The sequence below is a fragment of the Lissotriton vulgaris genome, unplaced genomic scaffold (assembly GCF_964263255.1).
Source record: "Lissotriton vulgaris unplaced genomic scaffold, aLisVul1.2 SCAFFOLD_1091, whole genome shotgun sequence".
In the NCBI taxonomy this organism is placed as follows: Eukaryota; Metazoa; Chordata; class Amphibia; order Caudata; family Salamandridae; genus Lissotriton; species Lissotriton vulgaris.
Window position 1 is genome coordinate 668,101 of NW_028247947.1, and position 20,704 is coordinate 688,804.

The 20,704-nt window shown below is 44.1% G+C and overlaps 1 pseudogene; it reads left to right on the forward strand.

Moving 5' to 3' along the window:
* LOC147664968 (uncharacterized) overlaps positions 1 to 19,820 on the forward strand; it is a 36,089-nt pseudogene extending 16,269 nt beyond the window's left edge.
* Positions 19,821 to 20,704: the final 884 nt, after the last annotated feature.

Consider the following 20,704-nt stretch of genomic DNA (forward strand, 5'->3'; position numbering starts at 1 on the left):
CACATGTGATTAGACAAATGTCATCACTCACAGGGAAAAAAAGAGACACGAACTGAATTGGACTGACCGATTTCCCTATGCTCTATGGTTCACTGACCAGAGGAAATTGTAAACCGCACCTATACAGACCAGTGGCAGAAGAGGGCTGACCAAAAGCCTCTCTCTGTATCTATCTATCGATCTATCTATCTATCTATCTCATTTCATTTCAAAAATGCTTTATTCGGTTTGTTTGAATACAACCATATAGCAACAACATGAAAAAAAAAGTAAATGTCTACTATACTCATTACAACAAGTCACATGCTTAGGTCAGTAGATGTGCAAAATTGGCATAATAAAGTGCAAAGTGACTATCAGGACCATAGTGTACATTTTTTTGCAGCTATTCATCATACAAATGGCATGTGCAAATTCGCAAATTAACAATATAAAGTGCAAAATAATTGACTATCTGTCATGTCCATAGAATGTGGTTAGCAGCTTATTTCACTATATAAGTGAGTAACATGTGCAAATTCGCTGTATAAAGTGCAAAAAAAGCAATATAAGTAGTAGTAATAGTAAGTACACAGTTACTACACGTATGTAAACATTTAGCTAAAGTGGCATGTTGCTTATCTTAAAAGAGGTTGGGGCAAACAGTAAAGTGCATTAAAGGAGAAGAAGATCACACAATGATTGATTTCCTTACAGAAATACATTTTAAAATATATGTAGCCACATAAAAACACACATCTGGGGTCTCTAAATTAAACATCAGTTGCATCGCTGTTTTTGTACTGCGCATGTTATATTTTAAGAACAATTGTTTAAGATAAAACTTCCTAAATGAAGTATAAAAGTTACAAAAGAGTAAAAAATGACAACAGCTCTGTTTAGATTTGCCATCGCATGGGCACATGCATGTCCCGGGTTTTTTAATTGTGGGGAATGCCACTAAATGGTGCACTGTTCCCAACCGCAAACGAATTAAAACAAAGCGATGGGAGTTAATGCTAACAAAAGTAAGGTAAGTTGGAAAACCTGCATTGGAGTTGTATTCCATGTATAAGTTGAACGTACTTTGTCTTGCGTATTTATCAGTTCTAGTCCCATTTGCATAATCAAGGTATGTGATTTTGAGCTCCGCTTTGATAAAACTGTCTCAGATAAAACATCTTTGAAAATATCCTGACCATAAAAAGTCTTATACCAAAGTTGTATATGGCTTAGCCATGGTATATTTGAATGATGGTCAAGCTTTATACAGTCAACAATCACATCCTGGGTGAACTTGGTCTCTTCCTTTGCCCATATTGAGCACCATAGGGACAGGGGTCGTAGGGCTATTAAATCAGTAACATAATTTATTCCAAGCTCTCTGTGTACAATCTCATTTGAGGCTGCAGCTGGGAGACAAAGCAAACGTTTTAAAAACAAATTCTCCTCACGCTGGATTGACTTAGCACTCTGGGAGTTGTAACCCCATATCCCAGCTCCGTATAATGCTGATGTTATGCATCTTGAGTTATAGATTGAGAGCATCTCACGAATTCTACGGCCCCCTAATTTGGTAGCAAATCTAAATATACAATTTACATTCCTGACCATTTTAAAATCAACACTTGCTTGTTCGTTAACCCATCTCCCATCACCAGAAAAGGTGATGCCTAGGGAGCAAAAACTTGTAACAGCTTCCAGTTTGTCCCCATCTAAGAAAAATTACCTGCACTTTCTTGGTTTCTTGCCACATGTCATGGTCATTGTCTTACCCTTATTGATTTTCAATTTTCTGCCTACAATAAAAGTATGGAACCTATCGATTAATTCTTGCAATCCATTTTGGGTCCTAGAAATCAGGACCGCGTCATCCGCGTATAAAAGGATCGGTATTCGGTTACCATTAATAGTCGGAGCATCTGCGTTGGTTTCTCTTAAGATTTGATTGACTTGGTTTATAAAAAGGGAAAATAAAAGTGGAGCAAGTACGCATCCTTGGCGGATACCTCGCTTAACTTTAAAAAAGGGAGTGCACTCACCATCTGCTCCGAATCTGACTTTGCATGAGAGGTTATTATACAGCCTGGCCAGAAGGTGAATAATTTCAGTCGGAGCACCCATGGCAAGGAGGGTTGGCCAGAGCAGTGCGTGTTCCACCAGATCAAACGCTGAACTCAAATCGGCAAAACACATAAATAAATTGCACTGCTCCATGGTTCCTAGTCCCTTGCGGAACCCGTACTGCACTGGGGACAAAATGTTGCTTTCCTCGACCCAGGCTTCCAATCGCACCAGAAGAACTCGACTCAAGATTTTGACTGACGAGTCCAAAAGTGAGATTGGGCGGTAATTTCGTGCTTCTGACCTGGAGCCCTTTTTAAACAGCGGCACAATGATTGACTGACCCCATGTAATTGGTAAATTATCTTCTATTGCAGCATTAAAATAGCGTGTCAGAATGGGGACCCACAAAGTCACTTCATATTTGTAAAAATCCATGGGGACCCCATCTGGCCCAGGGGCTTTCCCTCCCTTACTGTTATTAATTGCTTCAATTACCTCGCACAAAGTCACAGAGAACAGTATTTTCTCCCATTTAAAACAAGGTGTCACATCAGTATTTGTATTTAGAACATCTATGTTAAAATCAGAAATAAAAATCCCAGTAAAATGCGCTATCCATGCGCGGCAACTGACGTGTGAACTGAGTTCAGGGATATTGTCATTCTTTAAAAAAGGACTGTTTACAATTTCCCAGAAAAGTTTGTGGTCTTTTGTTTCTGCAGCCTGGTCTAGTTTCGCCCATGCCTCATTCTGCAGCTCAGTTTTCCTGGATAAAAGTGCAGTTTTGTAATTAAGCCGCTCTTCCCTGATTTTTCCAGCGTTTCTTGGCTTGACATTGAGCGCTGTTTTTAACTTTTTTAATGATTGGGCACAATGCTTATCGAACCACACAGCCTTGTCTTTCCTTGGTCTCCTATTTCTACATGTCAAGGAGTTCTCAATTGTATTTGTTATCTGTAAGAAATTAGATAATAAAGTGGGCGGACATACACAGGTAGAGAGACAGTACTCTATCTCGCTACTGCATTTTAAAATCACATTGGCCATGAATTGAGTTGGGTCAATTTTAATCCATTTCACCCTCATTCCATTAGGTCTCTCAGCCAGGATGCCTTGGATCGGTCTTCCGTATACATTTGTTTTAGCGCCCCATCCCATTAGTTCAACTGATATATTATTATGGTCACTCACTGGCTGTTCTATTACCCAGACATTGGTATAGGCTATAAAACTGGATAACATGATGCGATCAATATTTGATTGAATGTCTCTCCCCCTAAATGTGGGACAAGTCTCATTATTTTTATTCTTATTACACTCTAGCAGTTTCAGATCGTATTTGGCTGCCTGATTGTTCAGGGCGCTACCATAATTATTGTGTGGGAAATGGTTAAAAATACTAATATCTCCCCCTGGATACTCCTCCCGATGACCACAAGCCCCTTTGTGTGCATTACTACATACTTTGATATTAAAATCACCTACCCAGAGGATTGCGGCGTATTTGCTTGATAATGCTAGGATCTCCTCAATTGCTCGCTCTATGTCTGAAGTAATAGCTCCTCGTTTGGGCCCCACTATATTATTGTAAAAATTCACTACAACTAAGTCCCTACATCTGCCATGAACCAGGCGCAGAACAGAGGCGTACTGTCCCACTTCCACATAACCACCAGCATTAAATTCCATCAGGGCAGTAGATACCAAAGTCAGTAAACCCCCTTTAGCTCTACTTGATTGGGATGCTACAGCGTTCACACTGTAGGATGTGTATCCTTCAACCTGTATTTGGGCCCTATGCCATGTTTCCTGCAGACATATAATGTCATAGCCCTGTGTGATAAAATCTTCCCAAAATGGGGTGGTTAATTTGGTGGCTATCCCTGCTATATTCCAGGTAGTGGCCTTTAAATAATCAGCTGGGTTTACTTGTGGGGGATCGATGGTGGTGGCCAATGGTGGTGTTTTTGAGGTCACAGACTGATTTATGTCAGTTAAAGTGATTACATCTGGCAAGATTATATCATTAAATTTGGGTATGACAGTGTTTAACATAATTTCATCTTCCATTCTAATTTGACACACTGGCCCCGTACATTTATATCTGCACCACCAGGTGCGCCAATTTATACTGGCGTAGCAACAGGTGTTGCCTTCAGTCAATCATTTTTATCTAATGAATTAAATAGCTGAAATCTATTGGGAATAGGAATTGTGTAATCATATGGATTGTATAGTGGACCTGATACATAAGGAGTATCAGGATGGTCAGGATGTACTGTTCTGAGTTGATTAAATGACTGCAATGGTGCATAGTGGGCATTAGAGTCATAAGTAGCCCTTGGGTATTCCATTGTTTGAACTGGTGCGTGTTGAGCAGTTGGATGTGTTATATAAGCAGCTCTGGGATGTTTAAAGTTCTGCACAGGAAATTTAGTTCCTGCCTGGTTCCTATAAAAGTAGTCAAGGGGAAACAGGGTGGTGTTAAAATCGTTGTTAGATGGTATTGGTGCATTCAGGATCGAATCTCTTGCCCATTCAGTAGTCCTATAGTTTATGACTATGCAGTCCCCACGTATTCCCTTTTTGCTTGGGCCCACCCACCCTACCCTTTGTGTAGATATAATCTGGCTTGCCCCTCTTAGTGGGAATCCACAATTATTGACAAGCCAGTACAAAGTTTTGTTTTTTAGGGTTTCGTTGTTTTCAAATTATCTATGTATATAGACATAGATAGGTAGATAGATATATAGAGAGAGAGACAGACAGACAGACAGACAGACAGACAGACAGACAGACAGATAGACAGATAGATAGATAGATAGATAGATAGATAGATAGATAGATAGATAGATAGATAGATAGATAGATAGATAGATAGATAGATAGATAGATAGATAGATAGATAGATAGATAGATAGATAGATAGATAGATAGATAGATAGATAGATAGATAGATAAAAAATTATAGTTCGATAAAGAACTATCAGATTGCATTTTACATAATTACTCATTAGCATTGCATAATGTCCACACATTTTGGGGAGCCACATGTATTGTCTCAACACCCCCAAATCTTGTTATTGTATTGCATAATGTCATAGTATGTCATGTTTTTCTATTTTGTTTTGGGGTGGCTGGGGAATTTGCTGCAGAATGTTTTAACCGAAAGTTCCCAATCCAACACATGGAGTCAAATAATTAGTAAGGGGATAGGGTTTCTAGAAAAATATTTTGTATTCTTCTCTGAAGAATATGTTGAGTCATATTTTGTGCTAGAGGAAGAGGTAGAGGTAGTGTGGGGAAGGGATTCACTGTGTTACACTGCTTAGACTCCCTTCTGCAGAATGCTTTATGTTTACTCACTGATTGTATTAATCACTCAAACTCTTCTGCACTAACCTACTCAGCTTTTTGTTGTCTCACCTGCTCACTGTCACACTCATTTCTTTCAGTCTCAATTCAAGAGAAGCTTCAAACTCTTGGTCATCATTTGTGCACTCAGTCACTTCATGCTTCTCTCACTCACTTGCTCCTTCACTCACTTGTAAAATCACACTCACTAAGCCCTATAATGTGCTTAACCAATTACTCATTTGCACACTCCTTCACTCACCTCAATCACTTGCAAATATCATTCAGTCACTTACTGACATACACACTCTTTCGTGTGCTTTCTCGCTAACTACTTGCTGCTCACCCTTTAACTGATTTTTCACATGCTTATTCATTCACTAATTTGCACACTTGCCATCCAAACACTTACTGCTTCATTCACATATGCACTCATTCCAAAATTAAGCTGCTCACTCAATTACTTGTTCAATAACTTGAACATTCACTCCATCACTTATTGACTCACTCAACCACTGTTTCACTTACCTACTCACTTGTTCATTCCCCTACTTGCTTGGACAGTCACATACTCATTCAGAAACTCACATATTCCCTTGCCCGTTCAATCTTTCATTCATTCCATTTCTCTTTCTTTCACTCACTCGCTGTTTACATGTATGATCACTAATCCATTCATTCAAAGTAAGTTACTGCATAAAGTTACGATTATTTGAATTGTTTTGATTTGCAAAGGAGCAATACACTATGTATCTATCTTTAGCTCTTAATTTCCATTTTAGACAGGCATGAGAAGGATGTAAAGGAGTGGAAGCCTCCAGGTGGAATGCACTGTGCTGCATCTCCTTTCTAGAAGGAGTATTTGATCCCACAGTGGTTCATGTGAAATGCCCCAGGAGATAGTACTGTCACTTGTCTAGAATGAGCTGGCAGAAGGCACACAGGGCTGGTTCGTCTTTTATAGCCTTCAGGTTTCCATTGTGGCTCTCTGGGGCTGTCCAGAGGTGAGTGCCAGCCCTCAGGGATCTGGCTTGTGTGTAAGGGTCTGTGATTGGGACACCCTCAGTGAACCCTTGCTTTCTGGCTCACTAACCTTACGTAGTATGTGCAGTCTTGCTTTTATAATGACATAAGTACGATTGTGCAATCACTCTTTAAATGCCCATAAATGGTTAATGACCTTTCAAACATTAAGATCCTGGGTATGTATTTTCAGTCATCACTTAAAATGCACTCAGTCACCATCACCAGATGCACCTGCTGAGGGAGAGGGTGATCAGCAACATGAACCTACCTGGATGCCAGAGTAGAACAAACAAAGGAGCTGTACTCAGGCTCGTCCAATTATGAACTCAGAAAGCCCCTGTGCCTCACTTTATTGTGACACACAGGAGAACGTGGAAACTCATTTATACAAGCTTGTACCGCTCCACTGTATTGTCCTAAACTTGGACCTTAAACACCCTACACTTCCAAAAGAAAACATCCAGCCGGGCCCCAGGGAGGCATTACAAAAAAGAATCTGAGCAGAGGTTGAAACTGCCTCATTTTACCTTGTTGTTCTTGGAGTCTGAGCAGAAGGGTGTGGCAGACTGGACTCATGCTGCAGGGAAAGCTTTGGAATGCTCTCCTGCTGCTTCAGGACTGCCTTGCAGGAATTTAAATGCTCGGGATTAGCATTTGTAAAGACAAAAATATATATTTTTTAAAAGCATTCAGCAGCGCAGCTTCCTCACTATCAGCGCACTTTAAAGGCTCCAGTGAAGCATTTAATGAACAAAACAGAATTCTTTGTAGTGTGCGCGGAGGGAAGCCTAGGTGTGCGCACCCGCGTACCTGCCCAGTTTAGAGGGAACTATGGTCTAGACTGTAGGAGAGTAGGGTCTGCTATCCTATGGTCACCCCAAATTTTTTGCTTTTTGCTTCACTGGTTTCTGACTTAATGTGGCTGTGGGCCTGCTAATCAGACCCACAGCCTGCTGTTCTCTCTCTAAATTACTGCCAATGCACTTTAGGTGCATTACGAATTGGAACTGGTTCACCTTATGAGCCCCTGTATTAGTGCACCCTAGGTGCCCAGGGCATAGGTGTATCCAAGGCCTACCAGGGGCTGCAGCATGTATTGTGCCACCCCTGGCCTGGCCTCCATATTTGACACAACTGGCTGATCACTCAGCTGGGGTAAGTCGGTGTAACCACCTCTTACTTAGGTACAGTATGTCTGTGCCTAACCCTAAACTGGACACATATGTTCCTATCAGCCACTCCTATGGAAGGCCTCATCAATCCTGGAGGCAGAGTGCTTGGAAATATGTGAGATGGTGCTCTGGCATGAGCTGAGCCTGTCTGCAGCTGTCGGGAACAACTCCCTAAGCTGTTCCGGGATATTGCCATACCATATACTCTTAAGTGCATTATAATCCTCGCGGTTAAATGCTATCTTTGGTTTGGCTTTATCAAAACATGTCGAGTAAGGTGTCATACGAATTGGAATACTATCCCCTCGCCAATTCTGGCGACGGGGATAGCATTCCACCCTTCTAGAGGGACACGACATGTGTGTAGCCTTAACCCCGGTTAAAGTTAAACAGAGCCTCAGCTTCACAAAATGGACGCTGCCACCACAGACACAAGTCTGGCCTCCTGCTGCTGACCGAAACTCGGCAGATGGTGGCCTGGACAAAGGGTTTCCTGCCTTGGGAGGTGCGAGCACCACCCCAGACAGGATTTTGTGTATTAGGTAGGACAGGGCTGAATAGAATCAGACATGCCCGGGGCACAAAAGGTGTCCCCGTGCATAGGCCAGTCCAAACCGGTTCTGGGGCCTTCCAGCCCCAGTCCTGGCGCGGAGCTGGACAAAGGAAAGGGGGTGTAACCGCCCCCCTTCCTGGTTCCTCCCAGAGGAGGGACCTAGTAGGTGATCCACCCCCAGTTTGGGAATAAGAGGGGGAGCAGTGCCATTGCACGGCAGATCATCCTGAAATCAACTTTAAACAAAGAAGAAGACTGGACTTCGACATTCTGCTGCTCAGAAGACTGAAGAGAATCTCCCTTGTGGCCTAGGAGGGGACACCCTGTGAACACAGGCACCACCCAGCACCTCGACATCTGCTTTGCCGCCGCCTCCCGCCGGAGCCCGAGCCCAGAGCCTGACAAGACCCAGCTTCCCAGATTTCTCACAGCCTGATCCACAGTCCCTGCGAAGAAGGGACCCGTGGAGGCACCGAGTGACGTGGGACCGGACCTCTTGAAAGACACCCGAAAAGCTGACTGCGCAGCTTCTGAGGCATCCTCGACGTTGTGCTTTGGGGATTGAGAACCCCCACCACCGAGCAGCCCTTGCACCGAAGATCAGCCCTCCAGCATCTCCACGATCTGCGTGGGGCCCTTTTGCATTGTGCCACTCGACGCGCCATCCCGGCCACTAGCCACGCGGCCAGCGGCCATCTTGGCGACGAACCCGAAGATTTACACAGCAGGTCTGGTTGCTCCAGACCTACCCAAGCTCCTGTGAAAAGGAGCACCCGCTCTGACCTTGCTGGTCCGAGTGAACAGCATCTTTCGACTTCTGCATGGCTTGCATTTGCCAAGGCCTGTTTGCTCCGATCAGGTCGCCGACACCGCCAACAGCGAGAAGCCTACGTGGGACAGCTCGTGACCGACTCCTGGACGTCCTCGACCCCGGGTATCCACGTGGCTGCAGAAAGAAGCTACCTGACAACGCCTGTTTGCACCCGACATCGCCTGGTTCCAATCTGGTTCCACGGTAGTCACTGGCTAGTGACTTTGAACACTGTCCCCTCTGCTTTCAGGTCTTCACATCTTCAGATCCACCCTTGGATCCACCGGAACTCTTCTCATCGAGCCGCCTGCAGCATCTTCAGCTCCAAGCACCATCGACCAGCGTGACGAAACCCGACACATCTTTGACCCTGTGCACCCGCTTCCTGTGGGTGAGGTAACTCAGCTCCGCCGGTGCTCCTGCACTGGTACACATCCCAAGGGCCTGTGTTTTAAGTTTCAACTCCGTAGGTCACTCGGAAGGTTCCTAACTTTCTAACTTTGTGCTTTTTACGCACCATAGACTTTGTATTGAGAAGTGCGTGCACTTTGAACACTGCACCCGAGTCCCGTGGGCCTTTCCCAACTTAGTTAACTCCAGTCTCGAATAGCTCCAGCGATTCCCAAGGCCCTAGGCCTCTTCACTTTCCTATTGGTATCTCTTATACCACTTTCTTAGTATATGGTTTAGGTGGCCCCTAGGGCTCATCCATATTGTGCAACTTTTGTGTATTTTAAACTGTCTTGTGATTTAACGCTTGTGCTTCTGTGCTCATAAAGAGTCCAGGGGATTTTAATAGTTAATAAATCAATATATATTTTCAATATATATCTGTGTGGTGTCCCTTTCATTTGGTATTCAAGGGGGTTGTGTATGGTATAACAGCTGGCTTCACATGCCTTTCAGAGTTTAGCCTAAGACTGCTTTGTCCACGTTACCACTAGGATAACTGGTCTACAAGGTTGAATTACAACCATCATCATAAGGGTTGCTTGGCATGGTACAAAGTGATCACTAAGAATTAGTGAGCATTATATACCAGGCCAACTTCTCACATAGACTATATGGGGTGAGGTGCTGGTGTATTTCTCTGAAGTTGTGTGCAAGATTATAATAGCCTGTTCTGTGTTGAACAACATCGCCATACGAATGGGCTGAAAGATATGTTTTAACTCTCGCATAGGTCAATGTCCGGGGAACCAGGTTGTTGCCTGAGACAGAGGTCGAGCATGCAGTGGAATTATTGGCTAGTCAACTCTTTTATCTCTTGAGCTGCTAGTTTGTTTACTGTCTTTATGTGGCTGGACACTCTCTTGACCATGATGAGTGTTGAATATCTAACACACCGTCCATGAATACTGTACTGAGTCAACTCAGTTCACTTTCCATAATGCATGTAATGTAAAAGCTGTGCTCAAAAGGAAACATATTTGAGCACTTGTCCATAATTATTTTTCATTATCTAGTATATATTGTTTTTGCTGTAAATAAATATCTTAGATCATTGCAGTTTGAATCAGATAATATATTTGTTTGTTTTAGTTAGTGTTGTTTTCCCACATGTGGAGTCTCCAAATGTGTGGGGAGATACTCCTCTTCACTCAGGGCAGTAAAACGCACTTCGAGTGAAGAACTCTTCTGCAAATAAGCAGGAAATGATTTTCAGAAAGAAGAAGTACGCCAATTTGAAATCATTCTAAGCCTAAGCCATCCGTACTTCAGAGAAGCATCCTCCTCCATCCTTGTGTTCCCTGCAATCAACATGACTGATGGACTTGAGGAGAAGCCCCCCCCTTTTCACCAAGCTAGAATTAAACATAATCAGTGAGGGTATCATAGCCAAGTACCCTCATCTGTATGGGTACCCTTATCTGTATGGGTACCCTCATCTGTATAGGGAACCATATACCAAGCTGAGCAATGTAATGCTGCTCCAAAATTTAGAGGGACATTGCCAAGCACTGAAGTGCAGGGGGTGTCCACAACAGGCGGGGGAAGCTGTGCTACAAGTGCTAGGAGGATCTGCCATGCTGGGCCCATATTAAGGTGCAGGACATTATGGGCTTGTACTTCGCATCAAACTACCATACCATAGGGTCTTGAAAGCTGCCTGTCTGACCCTCCATTCTCAGCTGAAAGAGTTTGAGCAGCAGAATGATGGTAGGTGTATGAACATTTCTAAAGAATTGTGTTACTGGTTGAGGGGGGTGGAACCCTACTCAAGCAGTAACCCACAATCTCTGTCAGGGTGAAACACAAGCAAGCCCCAAATTAAACTATACCTAACCCTCTGGTAGCTTGGCCTGAAAGCAGTCAGGCTTAACTTAGAGGCAATGTGTAAAGTATTTATGCAGCACTTCAAACAGAAATAAAGTGAACCCACATCACAAGAAAAATCCCACATCAATTTAGAAAAATGTAGTTGAATTTAATAAATTATTTGAGATCAAAACAACAAAAATCCAACAAGTAGGAGCAGGATCTGAACTTTTTTGCTAGATTTAAGTGAAAATATTGCTTAAAAACACAAAGCGCAAACCATGGTTATCTGGTTGTGCCAGACCTGGACAAAGCTTAACTTCAGGCCAACCGTAATGGTGTGCAGACCAGATACAGGGGCCAAGTTAGGACTGCTGAACAAGGTACTTAAAATCCTCATTTGCAAATTGTTGCAGGATCCCACCTTGAGGGTGCATCTCACAGCGACAGTTCTGAGGAAGCCGCAAAGTCCTACAACATCATCAAGGATGCCTTCGATGAGAGGCTTGCAGTGCAAAGCCTTTGTGAGGATGCATCATGCAGCAGCAGTTTTCAGGAGACTGTGGGCTGCGATGCAAGGTTCGGCATTGGGGTTGCATCATGTGGCATCCGTTTAGCTGTGGGGTTGTGAAGAGATGCATTGTGCTGCATCGTTCTGCTCACAGGTCCATAGAAGAGCATTTTCAGGCCCACTTCCAAGGGTTCAGGACTGGTTTGGCACAACTTGGGGTGCAAGACTCAGAAAAGGCAGAGTACAAGTGCTGGGGTCAAGGTGGTTGGAGCTTGGAGCCTTTTCTGTTCCTGATGTTCTGCTCAAGAGGCCAGTCACTAGCTCTTGGAGTCTCTCTGGTGGTCCTGGGTTCCAGGTGCAGGCTCAGTTCTTCTGACTCTGTCAGTGGCAGCAGGGTAGCTGAGTAGCAGTCCTTCTTGTAGAGCACCACAGCAGCCATTCTAAGTCTTCCACAGGTCCGGGGGTATACTGAAGAGTTGGGTCTAAGGGTCCACTATTCATACTTGGTGCCCATTTTGAAGTGGGAGAAGGTTCTGGAGGTTCCCACCTCTAGAGGTGTTTGGAATTTCATGCCTCCTGCCCTGGCCCTCAACTCTGCCATGGCCGGTCCCAAGCCCAGCTACTAAAGGAGGCTAGCTACCCCTCCATGTAAAAAAATCAGAGCTTCAGAAACATCAACCAAAAGACCTTTGAGAGAGAGGAATCTCCTTCACAAAGAGCTATCACACCTTGTGGTGAAAGCCAGAGATTCCTGGAAAGCCACAAAGCTGATCCACCTGCTTTTGACCAAGACCATCACCATCGGGACATGGAACATGATGAGCATGTATGAGACAGGCAAGACAGCCAAAGTGGCAGTGGAAATGAAAAAATACAATCATGCCCTGCTTGGCATGAGCGAGATCAGATGGAAACAGTCTGGAAAAGAAATGTCTGGCTCCAGGAGGAAATGCTGCTGTATTCTGAACACGAGGAAGAGAATGCCCTGCATACTCAGGAAGTAGCGCTGATGCTAGTACCAGCAGCCAACAGATCTCTAATTGGATGGGAAGCCCATTCCCAGTCACAAAAGTGACCTTCTGCACAAAGAACCAGAGGATCAACACGGATGTTATCCCGTGCTATTCACCTATAAATGACAACAAAGAAGAGGAATTAGAACAATTGTACAACCGACTTCACTAGATCCTAGAGAAATGCCGTGAGAGAGATATCACCATACGGATGGGGACCTCAATGCCAAGAAGAAACAACACTGAGTAAAAATAAGCCATCGGCAACTATGAACATGAATGGTGAAAGGCTTGCAGATGTTTGTGCCCTAAATAGTCTGGTGATAGGTGGCAGTGCATTCCCACACAAAAGTATACATGAGGCAACATGGGTATCTCCAGACTATTCAACAGAGAATCAGATCGACCATGTTTGCATTGCCAAGAAGTTCTGGAGGACCCTGCAGGATGTGAGAGTGATGAGAGTAGTGGACGAGGTGTCAGACCATCACCTTGTCATTGCCAGGCTAAAGCAAAAGCTGAAGAAAGCATGGATGGAAATGACAATCCAATGCCAGCGATATTACACCAACCGCCTCAAGGATGCAAAGAAATGGTATGAATACTCAGTCACCCTCAGTAACAAGTTGCAAGTCCTGCAAGAACTGGAGGACAAAAATGGCCCAATATAAAGTCTGTGGGATAAGGTCAAATAAACAGAGACATCAACCTGCCAGGAGGTACTAGGTCTCAAGACGCACCAGCATAAAAAAATAATTCTCACCAGAACTCTCCACAAAATTCAACAGAGAAAGGAAAGAAAATCAGCAGTCAAAACTGAGCAAGAGGGGAAAAAGCACAAGCTCAAGGCATATACACCAACACCAACCAGGAACAAAGAGAAGCTTAAGCGCAGGCAAGCGAAGATTTATCAATGGTCTTGCCAAAAAAGCCAAGGAAGCAGCAAGCCATGAAAACTTGGAATAACTCTACAATATAACAAGGAAGCTCTCCGGAGGGTTAAACAAGCCAGAAGAACCTTTTAAGGACAAAGCTGGCAAGCCAAACATGGGTAACGAAGGCTAACAACGAAGATGGGGGAAGCACTCTGAAGAACTGCTGAACCAGCCCATGCAACAGTCTCTACCAGACATACAGCCAACTGACAAGGACTTGCAAGTGGACTGCAGGTGACCAGCCAAGGAAGGTATATGGCAAGCCATCAAACATCTGAGAAATGGGAAGGCAGCAGCACCCAACAACATTAGTACAGAGGCTCTGAAGGCAGAAATTGAAACATCGGTTGACATGCACTACCCAATGTTTGGAAGGATCTGGGAAGAGGAAAAGGTTTTTTTTTTTGTTCATTCACTATTAGCTCTCACTGTGTGGTACTGTTTTATTAAGGTCCTGAAGAATTGCCATCAGGCATGAAACATGTTGACCATACTTTAGGGTAGTAGTTAAGGCGGCTCTAATAGTCTCAGGGCAACTTACCTCCCCTTACACCCCTTTTAACTAAGGAAGCCAACCACGGGAATAAAATAGATTGTGGACTGACTTACCTTTTTTATCCTCACTCTCCTATCACGACCACACTCCCCCTGCCCTCTCACACGCATGCACCATATGGCTGGAACAAAAGATCTCCGATAAAGAGCCCCGGTTTCGGGAGCCCGTCAGACATTGCAGCGCCAGTCTGACGAGGAGCAGAACCCATATGATGAAGCATGACACCTAGCTTGCTGGGTGTGTGAGGGTTTTAGTTTCAACTAGGGGATTCCCCCTCTTACTGGCACACACATCTTCTTTCCTTACCACTCTTCCCGGGGAACTTTGTACCCTCTTCTTGTTACAAGAGGAAAAGGTACCACAAGACTGGAAGGAGGGATATACCATCAAGATCCCAAAGAAAAGTGACCTGAGTAACTGCGCCAACTACAGAGGCATAATTCTGCTATCAAGTCCAGGCAAAGTGTTCAACAGAGTCCTTCTAAATAGAATGAAGGAACAAGTCGCACTCAAGTTGCAAGATCAGCAAGCTGGCTTCCCAAAAAATAGATCTGATACAGACCAGATTGCAACACTGCGCATCATCATTGAGCAGTTGATGGAATGGAACGCCTCCCTCTATGCCACTTCGACTATGAGAAGACATTCAACAGCTTGGACAGAGAAACTGTTTGGAAACTCCTCAGCCACTACGGTGTACCAGATAAACTCAATAGAATCATCAGGAACTCTTATGAGAAAATTATCTCCAAGATAGTCCATGGAAGTCAACTCATGGAGGCATTCCAAGTGAGGACCGAAGCCCACCAGTGTTTTTTGCTTTTGCCTTTTCTCTCCCTGCTGGCCATATACTAGATCATGAAGACATTCACAACAAGGAGAGGAAATGGATCCAGTGGATACCTTGGATGCAGATCAATGAGCTGGACTTTGCAGATGACCTGGCTCTACTCTCCCATACCCATCTGCAGATGCAAGAGAAGCCCAACAAGGTAGCATACACATCAGCACAACTTGGCCCCAGCATTCACAGGGGAAAAACCAAGATCCTGAAGGCTAACATGGCTAGCACAACTGTAACCACTCTTGTAGGCAATGCACTGTAGGAGGTTGAGGCCTTCACCTACTTGAGAAGTCCCTTAGGAGAGTGACAGAGATGCCAACGTCAAGGAAGAATTCCTCGGGACAAGGATGTGGCAAAATGGATAGGGTGATTGACCTCAAATCTGGGGAACCAGGTTCGAGTCTCGGATACAACGCTCAACATCATGTGTTTCTGGGCAAACTACTTAATCTCCCTGTGCCTAACAAAAAAAGGAACATGGCCTTGTGTACCTTCAGGTCAAGTTTGCGCTATATAAAACTCCCCCCCCCCCCAAAAAAAAAGAATTGCTAAAACAAGAGCTTCCTTTATTCACCTAAAGAGGATCTGGGTCTCCAAAGACCTAATGCTGCAAACCAAGATAAGACTTTTAACACCAATGTAAAATCCATCCTTCTGTATGGAGCTAAAAACTTGAAGGACAACAGTGACCACAACAACAAAGTACCTTCATCAACACCTGCCTTAGGAAAATTCTCCAAATCTGCTGGCCGAACACTACCAGCAGCAGTGACCTATTGCAACAGACTTTCCAACTCCCTGCTCATCACAAAATAATGAAAAGAACACTGGGGCTGAATAGGTCACACCCTCTGCAAGCCCTCATCAATCATCAATAGGAAAGCCCTGACCTGGAACCTTCAAGAGAAAAGGAAAAGAGGAAGACCAAGAACCACCTGGTGCAGAGACGTCAAGGCTGACTGCAAGTAGGTAGGTTATACCTGGAGTCAGATTGAAATAAAAACCCTGGTAATTGGTGGCTTTAGAGTCCTGGTTGATGGCCTATACCACAAGAGGGGTAGTAGGCATAAGTAACTATATAAGTAAGTTCCCTGGCCCTTGCTTTACTGGGGTAAAAAAAGGACTTGTAGCAAACCCTCAGTAAATGTGCAGGCAGGGTCTTTGTGATGTGCAAGTGTGGCTGGTGACAGCTCTTCCCCCTCATCAGGTCTGAGATGGCCCATCCTGCCATTATCTACTTTGTCTTTGTCTTACTGTCTGTGAGCAATAATCAAATACTAACTGTCTCTACACCAATGCATGTGAGCCAGGATAAAGGTTGCACACACAAAATGTTTAGGACAAGAAGCTGCCAACTTTCTAAATTTCACATTTTCAGAATTGTGATTTCAAATCTGACTTTACCATTAAAGAGGGTTTTAAATTACAATCCTGTAGTGTAGACACAATATTTGACATTCCTATCTGCTCCTAAATTGAAGTTGCCACTTATTAAATGTAATAAGGTTACCTAATATTGACCTTTAGGAGAGTGTCACAATGCTCTCCTACAGAGACGCTGTACGGGACGAGGAGGAGAATGGAAACATCAATCTCTTACCCTCTTAAAGCTCTCCTGTGTTCTGTTTACAGTTGCTGTGGGAACAAGAGGTAGAGAACGAACACGGTCCCTTTAACGACTCAGGTTCGCAGGAAATCGGCCCGACCCATGTGACGGGGTCATATGGAGCCAAGACCAAAGAAGACTCTGCGAGGTGGGCCATTTAAGGGGAAGTGCAGACAGCGAAAGAGAGAGTCTGGAATTTGGAGGACTAGAGGATCAGAGCCTCTGAGCCACGGAACCAGAAGGACGCCGCCAAACAGCCTACGGAGAAGAAGCGGCCAAGCACAGTGGGGAGACTGGGACACCACCACTTCCAAGAATCCAGCATTGGGAGCCAGACCCTATCCGGTACCACTCACCTGCCAGCCACACTCCAGAAGGAACGTGGCTACCAGAGGTACGCTCTCGAGTCCGGGGGTGGTTCTCAAAAGGAAGCCACATTGGGAGGGAGCTGACTCCAGGGACCGTGGAGGCATAAATCGGCAACAACCGCTTGGGGCTCACAGCGTTAATAGTAGAGGCACTAGTGGTCACCCGGTGGTGGTTCTAGGTGTTACTCCCTCACTCATCTCCCTACAAACTGTCGGTCTGTATAGGACAACACCACTAAAACGTGTCTCTTTGTTTTTTTATTTTTTTATTTACCATTTTCCACACCCAGGGGCTATTTTCTGCTATGAGGACGAAGAGGACCTGAACTGAATACTTCCTCTGACAGCTAGAAGGAAGCCAGAGTCATGACTTTGTGCCAGTGCATTGTTGAAAACTGGGAATAAATACTTAATTCATAGCACACTGCCTCTCAGCTCTTCCTTGCCCATTTCACAGAGAGGTAGGCCTTGCAGCAGTGAAAAGAGGAATGTAAGAGGTTTTCACTACCAGGACATGTGAAAGGTAAATGTGCATATCCAACCTGTGAAAAACACTGCACTCTACCCAATGGGCTGTGTAGGGCCTATGTTAGGGGTGGTTTATATTTATTAAAAACTTTATTTATTTTGCCAAGTTGACATGACAGTTTAGGCTGCACAAATGGACTGCAATGGCAGTTCTGAGACTTGTTTAAAGACCTTCTAAAATCGGGAATACACTATAAGTGCTGCAGATCCACTAGTAGCATTTAATTTACAAGTCTTGAGTACATATAGTAACACTTCACTAGGGACTTACATTTAAAGTAAAAATGCCAATTGGGTGTCCACCACTTTCACCAGTTTTTATGGAGTGAGCACACAAGCTTTAGCACTGGTTAGCAGTGGTAAAATGTGCATATTCCTAAGACCTACAGAAACAAGATCAGTAAAAGTGGAGGAGTAAGACAAAAACCTTGGAGGAATACCACCCTAAGAATGACAGGTTTACCACTGTCATTTGTTAAATAGGTAGACATGGGTTTTGAGTGATATGTCCCATCATGTGTTCAATGTACACTTTAGATTAACTTGACTTATTCAAAATAACATGTTTTATGTTTTTCTAAAGTGTGTGAGGTTTAGGGCAAGGGTCGCTCCCCTTGGGGCATATTTTATCCATGTTTCTGCCCCCCCCCCCACCCGGGGCTGATTATGCCATTTTGTAGGCTGATCAGCCCTCAGGGGCGATCAAAACCCACTAGAAGCCTGGAAATATTTTATAATGATGATTATGGGGAGCAACCCCTCGGGCAAGGGTCGCTTTCCTTGGGGGACTTTTCTTTGTTTGTTCCATCCCCTCCTTAGGGCATATCTGATGTTTTTAGGCAGATTTGCCCTCTGTGTGGGGGTTAGAAGCCCACTAAACAACCAGGGATTGTTTTCTTGTTTGGGGAGTGAGCCCTTGGGCAAAAGTTGCTCCCCTCGGTGGGAGAATATTTTTTAGTTACTCCACTCCACCCCCAGAGGGCAGATCATTTGATTTTAGGCTGACCTGCCCTCTGGGAGGGTGAAGCACACTAAACTACTAGCAATTGTTTTCTTGTTTGTGGAGCAACTCCTTAGGAAGGGTTGATCCCCTCAGGTGGAGATTTTTTTTTTAGGTATTCCACGCCCCACAAAGGGCAGATCAGCTGTTTTTAAGCCGATCTGCATTTGTGGGCGGAAGCCCATTAGACACCAGGAAGTTATGTCTTGAAGGAGAGTGACCCCTCGGAGATGGCTCACTCCCCTTGAGGGGCCCATATTTATTTTTATGCCACCTTCCTCTGAGGGCATATTGTGGCATTTTTAGGCTAATCAGGCCTTTGGGTGTGGTTTTGCCCCGTTGAGAGATTTATGAGTGGATTAAGCCTCAGGGTGGGTGGTAACACTTGCGTCACCTGGGAATAAGTTTACGTATATGGTGGGAGATCTGTTTCTGGGGTACGGCTTACTACATCTAGTGGTGCACGTCTCCTTTTGGGGGAATATCAGTGTCTTTTAATACTTTGTGCTAATTTTTATTCATGTTTTAATTTTCTTTTCTTTCTTTCATTGTATAGCCAATCATTTCCTTTGGGTTGTTTGTGAATTCTGTATGCGGGTGCAGCTTTGGCCGTTCTGCATTTTGTGGAGTTGGGGTTGGTAAGCAACTCATTTTGTAATTTTTTCATCTAATGTATATCCTTCGCACGTTAGTACAATTTGTTTCATTAGGCTTTGTGTGATTGTCATTCTTTACTGCTTTTTGTGTAATGTTTTTTCTTTTCTTTCCAGTGGGACTTCTTTAGGGCTTGCAGTGTCTTTGCAGAGTAAGTGCAATTGATCCTCAGTGTTGCAGTCTCTGGCAAGTGGGTAGTATCATTTTAGAGTAGCTAGGTCTTTGTGTGCTGTGCATTGATTGACTTTTCCTTCTAGATTTTGCTATATCTCAGTAGTTTTGCTTTCCGTTTGATGAAGCCACACTGTGTGTATTACTTATTTTATACAACACTAGGTATTGTTGACTTTGTTTGTCAAGTTACTTTTCTTAGTAAGGATTATGGCTAGCCACAGAATGACTGCTCTCAGGTTGTTGTTATGCTTTTTAAATCTTCTTCTGACCATGATTGTTAGACTGACTCTGCATCTGAGGCAGAGGAGGAAGGCCAGGATTCTGGGGGTGAAAATTCTGTCCAAGAGGCTTCATCTGATGATGAAACCGCTCTCAGTGCGGATGAAGTGCTGCTTTTAGAGGAAGACTGATTTACCAATAGAGAAGCATGAGGGATCTGGATTGCATCATGGGACTGAAAGGATTCCTATTAGAAGTGCTGGACTCTTGATTGCCCCAAACATGGTGCAGCAGTTGTTGCTTGCCTATAGTGATGCTGCAGGGCTTAGAGTGAATACTTGAAACTTGTTTCCTAAAAATGTCTTTCAGCTGTTTATGGACAATGTATTTTTGAAAGAGATTGTTGAGCAGACTAATTTGTATGCTGAACAGTATTTGAGGGACCACAGTGCCAGACTTAGGCCACACTCTAGAACCACTCAGTGGACTTCCTCAAATCTGGATAAGTGGAAGAAGTTCTTGGGTGTAACTTTTTGATGGGTCTGATAAGAAAGCCATCACTGTCTTCATATTTGTCTACTACTCCCTTGATGGCAACGGCTATATTTCCTGCAACCATTGGTCGTAATCGGTATTGCTTCTTCTTTGGATACTGCATTTTGTTGATAATGATTTACTGTTGCCACAAGATCACCCTGATTGTGACTGTCTTTTTAAGGTTCGGCCTGTCCTTGATCACTTTGTAGATCGATTTTCAGGTATCTATGTTCCAGGGAAAAAAATAACTGTGGATGAGTCTTTGGTCCTGTTTAAGGGCCGATTGGTTTTTAGGCAGTACATTCCTAGCAAGTGGGCATGTTATGGAATTAGGATGTACATGCTGTCTGAGAGTAGACCTCGATATGTCTATAAATTCAGAGTGCACAGAGGTAGGGATTGCAGTATTGACCCTGCTGGTTGTCCGTCCACTTTTGGAGTTAGTGAGAAAATTGTGTGGGGACTTGGTAGTTCCCGCAGTGCAGGGACTTGCGTAATGCTGTACTTCTTGCTTTGGAAATTTTCTGACAGGAGAGAT